Source organism: Schistocerca gregaria, chromosome 9, assembly GCF_023897955.1.
Source record: "Schistocerca gregaria isolate iqSchGreg1 chromosome 9, iqSchGreg1.2, whole genome shotgun sequence".
NCBI classification, from domain to species: domain Eukaryota; kingdom Metazoa; phylum Arthropoda; class Insecta; order Orthoptera; family Acrididae; genus Schistocerca; species Schistocerca gregaria.
In genome coordinates, this window is record NC_064928.1 from 245852022 (window position 1) to 245858824 (window position 6803).

A 6803-nucleotide genomic window follows, 5' to 3' on the forward strand; every position below is an offset into this window, starting at 1 on the left:
TTCAAGCTTCTGACATTCCACGCCCTGACTCGTAGAACATTATCCTTTCGTTGATTATTCAATCTTTTTCTGATGGTAACCTCCCCGTTGGCAGTCCCCTCCCGGAGATCCGAATGGGGGACTATTCCGGAATCTTTCGACAATGGAGAGATCATCATGACACTTCAACTACAGGCCACATGTCATGTGGATACGCGCTACGTGTCTTTAATGCAGTGGTTTCCATTGCCTTCTGCAGATAGATACTGCCTACAGGAAAATTAAACAGATCTTTGGAAAAAAGAGAATCACTTGTATGAATATCAAGAGCTCAGATGGAAACCCAGTTCTAAGAAAAGAACGGAAGGCAGAAAGGTGGAAGGAGGATATAGAGGGTCTATACGAGGGCGATGTACTTGGGGACAATGTTATGGAAATGGAAGAGAATGTATATGAGGATGAAATGGGAGATACGATACTGCGTGAAGAGTTTGATACAGCACTGAAAGACCTCAGTCGGAACAAGGCTCCGGGAGTAGACAACATTCCATTAGAACTACTGACGGCCTTGGGAGAGCCAGTCCTGACAAAACTCTACCGTCTGGTGAGCAAGATGTATGAAACAGACGAAATACCCTCAGACTTCAAGAAGAACATAATAATTCCAATCCGAAAGAAAGTAGGTGTTGACAGATATTAAACTGATAGTTGGGTAATTTTCACAAGTTACAGCTGCAAAAAACTGACACGAATTCTTTACATACGAATGGAAAAACTGGTAGAAGCTGACCTCGGGGAAGATCAGTTTGGATTCCGTAGAAATATTGGAACACGTGAGGCAATACTTACCTTACGACTTATCTTAGAATAAAAATCAAGGTACTGCAAACCTAGGTTTTTAGCATTTGTAGACTTAGAGAAAGCTTTTGACGATGTTGACTGGAATACTCTGTTTCAAATTCTAAAGGTGGCTGGGGTAAAATGCAGGGAGCTATAGGCTATTTACAATTTGTACAGAAACCAGATGGCAGTTATAAGAGTCGAGGGACATGAAAGGGAAGCAGTGGTTGGGAAGGGAGTGAGACAGGGTTGTAGCATCTCCCTGATGTTATTCAATCTGTATATTGATCAGGCAATAAAGGAAACAAAAGAGAAATTCGGAGTAGGAACTAAAATCCATGGAGAAGAAATAAAAATTTTTAGGTTCGCCGATGACATTGTAATTCTGTCAGAAACAGCAAAGGCCCTGGAAGAGCAGTTGAATGGAATGGACAATGTCTTGAGAGGAGTATATAAGATGAAGATCAACAAAAGCAAAACGAGGATAATGGAATGTAGTCGAATTAAGTAGGGTGATGCTGAGTGAATTAGATTAGGAAATGAGACACTTAAAGTAGTAAAGAAGTTTAGTATTTGGGGAGAAAAATAACTGGTGATGGTCGAAGTAGAGAGGATATAAAATGAAGACTGGCAATGGCAAGGAAAGTGTTTCTAAAGAAGAAAAATTTGTTAACATCGTGTATAGATTTAAGTGTCAGGAAGTCATTTCTGAAAGTATTTGTATGGAGTGTAGCCATGTATGGAAGTGAAACATGGACGATAAATAGTTTCGACAAGAAGAGAATAGAAGCTTTCGAAATGTGGTGCTACAGAAGAATGCTGAAGATTAGATGGGTGGATCACATAACTAATGAGGAGGTACTGAATAGAATTGGGGAGAAGAGGAGTTTGTGGCACAACTTGACTAGAGGAAGGGATCAGTTGGTAGGACATGTTCTGAGGCATCAAGGGATCACCAGTTTAGTATGGAGGGCAGCGTGGAGGGTAAAAATCGTAGAGGGAGACCAAGAGATGAATACACTAAACAGATTCAGAAGGATGTACGTTGCAGTAGGTACTGGGAGATGAAGCAGCTTGCACAGGATAGAGTATCATGAAAAGCTGCATCAAACCAGTCTCTGGACTGAAGACCACAACAACAAATTAGTTGAAAAGGAAACGGCATATAGGGTACTATTTAAGAGAAAACATGATTTTTGGACTTTTTTTTTTTTTGCGAGTGACAAACTTGAGTGTTCCTAGTAGTCAGAGCGCAATTCGAGAGAAGAATTTCTTTTGCACAATTGCTTTCCAATTAGTCCCCTTGTCCTACTAATGGTGATGGTAGATTTATAGAGTTCGCGTAATGGTGGTAATTATTAAGAAGGCAAGAAGCGTAAATGAAAGCTCTGTTTTTGCCTTTCGCAGTTATGTTTTTATTCACTTCAATCTACGTAAGGTGCTAGTATGAAAACTTTCATTTATTCGCTTTTGTGTTCCTAAGCGCCTCGTGCTCGCGTGTGCTATCTTGCTGGACCTCTGAACAGCATTTCCACTTTTTTGTTCCAGTGTTTACGTCGCGGCTTCCCGTCATTTAGGAAATAATCGTGCTCCCATTCGCTGTTGTGTATTCCTGTGAGACGGTGCTCTTCACATAGTTAGTTGCCTTGTTCTTGTATGAAATCGTGCATCATTTACGGAGTTGTGAAAAAGTCTGTGATGATCAGTGCGCTGGCTTACTTAGAGGGAGTCAAAGAAGAAGGAGCGAGCATTTCCGTATCATAGCCCGTAAAGAGAACTTCTGAATGTCTCTGTATTAGCGGAAGTACATTGAAGCTAATTTGGAGAGAATATGGAGAAACGTTATGTCTTGTATCTCCAGAAAAGAGTTCAGGCAGGCACCAGAGGTTTGTATCGGACGTGTCAACACAGGGAGTTATAAAGAGAGAAATTCACGACTTCTACGTGGAAAAGGAGTTTTCAACAGTGGCAGCCATGTAGGAAAAGTTAAAGGCTGAAGTGGAAGATTTCTCTGATTTGAGTGAAGCAACCCTTTGGCGTTCTGTTAGAAAATTGGGCTTCAGCTGCAAAACGTTAAAAAAAAATAGCAATGGAAAATAATGAAGTAGCGGGAAAAAGAGTCGAGCTCTTACTTGAAATAAGACACTTGTTTAACTCTGGGTGAACTATTGATTACAACGATTAGAGTAGGTGTGGTGCACATCGTTGCAGAAAGTTTGTTTGGCAGGTACAAAACGAGCCTTACGTGTCAGAAAATGTATACGATTATCACAGAGCAAATGTTCAAGAGCGGAGTGGCTGTGAAGGAGGCATTCAAACTCCGTCCGGTTCTGGGAAAAGGATTACAATATGCTACATCGAGAACGACGATGGTTTCGTGCAAAATGTTGGCTTACGTTTTATTTGGGAAAAAGAAGGTGCAGATTATCGTTAGGGAAATGAAATCAGACATGACGAAGACTGGTTTAGGAGAGTTCTCGAATAAAGCCAAACAGTGCTGCGATTGTTTGATATCAGACTCCATATCGCACGATGATAAATTGAGTATCACGAAATCCATCTACGAAACGGAGAAAGTATTCTATTATTGATTGGATGGGAAACAGAACTGTACAGCTTCCACCTAATGCCGCATCACATGAGGAATTTACTAAGGCTGGCGCACTGGCAGCCTCCCTTCAGAGCGCAGTAACACCTTTTGGAAAGTATATTGCGATCAGTGGACTAGGAATTAAACTTCCGAAGCTAGCTATAGCGCACTGCGAACTGAACACCGTTGAACTTATTTGGCAGCAAAGGAGAACAAGAATTTTAAAATAAATGATCATTTACAGTTGTGTCGATTCGTTCTGGAAAGTGTTCCCCGAAGTGTGTGGAGGAATTCAGTCGGTCATGTACACAAACATAAAACAGTTAAGCACGAAGAGCCCACTGTCTCGACACAGCATCAGAGTCGTTGTCGATCCAAGTAGGCGAGAGCAACAGCAGCAGGGAGACCTCGGCCAGCATCGAAAGCGATTAAGGAAGGTTTTATATCAGTCATCACTGTTTACTGCAAAATTTATTCGAGCTAATCGAGTTTCCCATTCACTGTTGCAATGTGCTATACAACTGTTCATTTATTGTGAGCTGCTTGCCTATCGAGCATTTACTTTCAATTTCCCGCATCATTTCCCTCTACTAGCAACAAAACCGGAGCGCGGCAATACTGTACAGGAATGCGACTACAGAAGTTGCCGTTGTTCGATGATGAACAGCTGCTTATGGCGCGTGGCGTAGCGCCGGTGAGGCAACTAGGCTTCACCGCAGCCACGCATATATTGCAGCTACTGACGCAATTGCTTTACAAACTCTTTACTAACACAGACGAGAAGTACATCTTTATTAAGGAAACTCCTCGTGTGTGTTAGTAAAGAGTAACCAACAAAAGTTCCACCGTAACACCAGTGCCCTCTCCATCGCAACAGCTAAAACGGTACGCTCAATCGCATAATATTTCGTTTGACGCTATAGCGATGGAACTAGAAATCAGAAAATAGCGAAAATACTTCGGTAAATAGAATAAGGTTGTATCTTCAAAGTACGAAAAAAAATTTGTCTCCTAAATACGGTCTGATTTTGATGTGTCCTTGAAGTTGAAACTTGGCGAAAAAAGGTGGAAAAAGCACGGTTTGTCTTAAATATTGCCGCATATGTCAGTCTCATTTCCACTAAGATAGACGTAATATCCGTATGCTACATAAAAGTAGGCATTGCCACAATTCCGGCAAGGTGTACCGATGTTCGTTGGTTGATTTCGGGAAGGGGTCCAAACTGCTGAGGCCTCGGTCCCTGGGCTTACGCATTACTTAATCAAACTCAAAGTAACTTACGCTAAGGACACCACATACATACCCATGTCCGAGGGAGCACTAGAACCTCCGTCGGGAGGAGCCGTGAGAACCGTGACAAGGCACCTAAGACCACACGGCTACCCCGCGCGGCTTACTTTCTGTCATGAAGGGCTCTCAACAAGGGAAGTGTCCAGGCGTCTCGGAGTGAACCAGAGATTTGTTGTTCGGACGTGGATGAACCCTCTGCCAAGCACTGAAATGTGAATTGCAGAGTAGTCATGTAGATGTAGATGTAGATACAGAGAGACAGGAACTGTCGATGACACTACTCGCTCAGGGACATGTTGAATAATGCTTTTCGTGCAGCCACAGGAAGTCGTGTTACGACCCAAACTATGCGCAATACGCTGCTTGATGCACAACTTCACTCCCGACGTCCATGGTGATGTCCATCTTTGCAACCATGACGTCATGCAGCGCAATACAGATGGGCCCAGCAACATGCCGAATGGACCGCTCAGGATTGGCATTACGTTCTCTTCACCGATGTGTCGCCTATGCCTTCAACCAGACAATCGTCGAGGCAACCCGGTCAGGCTGAACGCCTTAGACACACTATCCAGCGAGTGGAGCAAGGTGGAGGTTCCGTTCTGTTTTGGGGTGGCATTATGTGGGGCCGACGTACGCCGCTGGTGGTCATACAAGTCGCCGTAACGGCTGTACGACACGTGAATGCCATCCCCCGACCGATAGTGCAACCGTATCGGCAGCATATTGGCGAGACATTCGTCTTCATGGACGACAATTCACCCCCTCATCGCGTACATCTTTTCAATGACTTCCTTCAGGATAACGACATCGCTCGACTAGAGTGGCCAGCATGTTCTCCAGACATGAACTCTGTCGAACATACCTGGGCTGTTTATGGACGATGTGCCCCACCAATCACTCTGAGGACTGCACGCCAAATCGCCGTTTAGGAGTGGGACAGTCTGGACCAACAGTGCCTCGATGAACTCGTGGACAGTACGCCACGAAGAATACAGGCACGCATCAGTGCAAGAGGACGTCCTACTGGGTATTACGTGGTACCGATGTGTACAGCAGTCTGGATCATCACCTCTGAAGGTTTCGCTGTATGGTTTTCAGGAGCAATACAAAGGGCGGAAATGATGTTCATGTTGATCTCTGTTGCAATTTTCTGTACAGGTTGCGAACTCTCGGAACCGAGGTGACGCAAAACATTTTTGATGTGTGTACTTTCATTTTTTGAGGACGATTTTTCGAGGACTTCACTCTATAGTTTGGAGGTCCTTATTTTATGTGTAAAAGAAATCGCAGACGTTTAGCTGTAGGGGCAATGCAGATAAAAACACATTGCGGTTATAATATGGCTTACAATTTTACCATTAAGAATTTGATTGGAAGACTGTCATACATAATGAGACCTAAATAAAGGGAATAAGGGGAAATACGCATTGAGGGGTAGTTTAAAACGATCACTTCATGTTTAGATTGATTAGGCATGGGAACTCATAGTAGAATTAGGTTCTTTATATGAGTGCGTTTTAGCAGTAACACGAAACTGCTTGCTAGAATTTAAAATGATGTTTCCGCCCGGGATCGAACCGGGGACCTTGCGCGTGTGAGGCGCACGTGATAACCACTACACTACGGAAACACACGAGTCTTGAGGCAACTAATGTGTTCATGCATGCAGCGCTTTCTATCTGCCTGCTCCACAGTGGGTTGAACCAGTTTCCCCCGGTTGTGGTCTCTCTCTCTCTCTCTCTCTCTCTCTCTCTCTCTCTCTCTCTCTCTCTCTCTGTGTGACTGTCACTTTTCACCTTCGTTCATGCCTTTTCCATGCCTCTTTTCTTCTGATGCGTAGGTGGATTGACAGTCAACAGATATGGGTTCGTCCCGCATCGTCTAAGTGGAGTGGTTATAATAAATGAAGAAAAAAAAAGCAAAACACAGAAAACAATCTGGAGCAAAATTTTTTTTTTTATTACTCACTACCATCTTCAGTTTTAAGTTGCACCCGTATACCTGGCGCCGCAAGGTGCAATTTGTCGACAGTGCTATGCGTGACATAAAACTAACGTAAAAATTCAGAGAGCATACTGGGGAAAAATTGTACAGTAGGCA

The 6803-nt window shown here is 43.4% G+C and overlaps 1 non-coding gene across 1 annotated transcript; it reads right to left on the reverse strand.

Moving 5' to 3' along the window:
* Nucleotides 1–6260: 6260 nt before the first annotated feature.
* Nucleotides 6261–6333, reverse strand: Trnav-cac (transfer RNA valine (anticodon CAC)). Its single transcript has one exon. It is a non-coding gene; the product is annotated as a tRNA-Val (tRNA).
* Between the last annotated feature and the right edge of the window lie 470 nt (nt 6334–6803).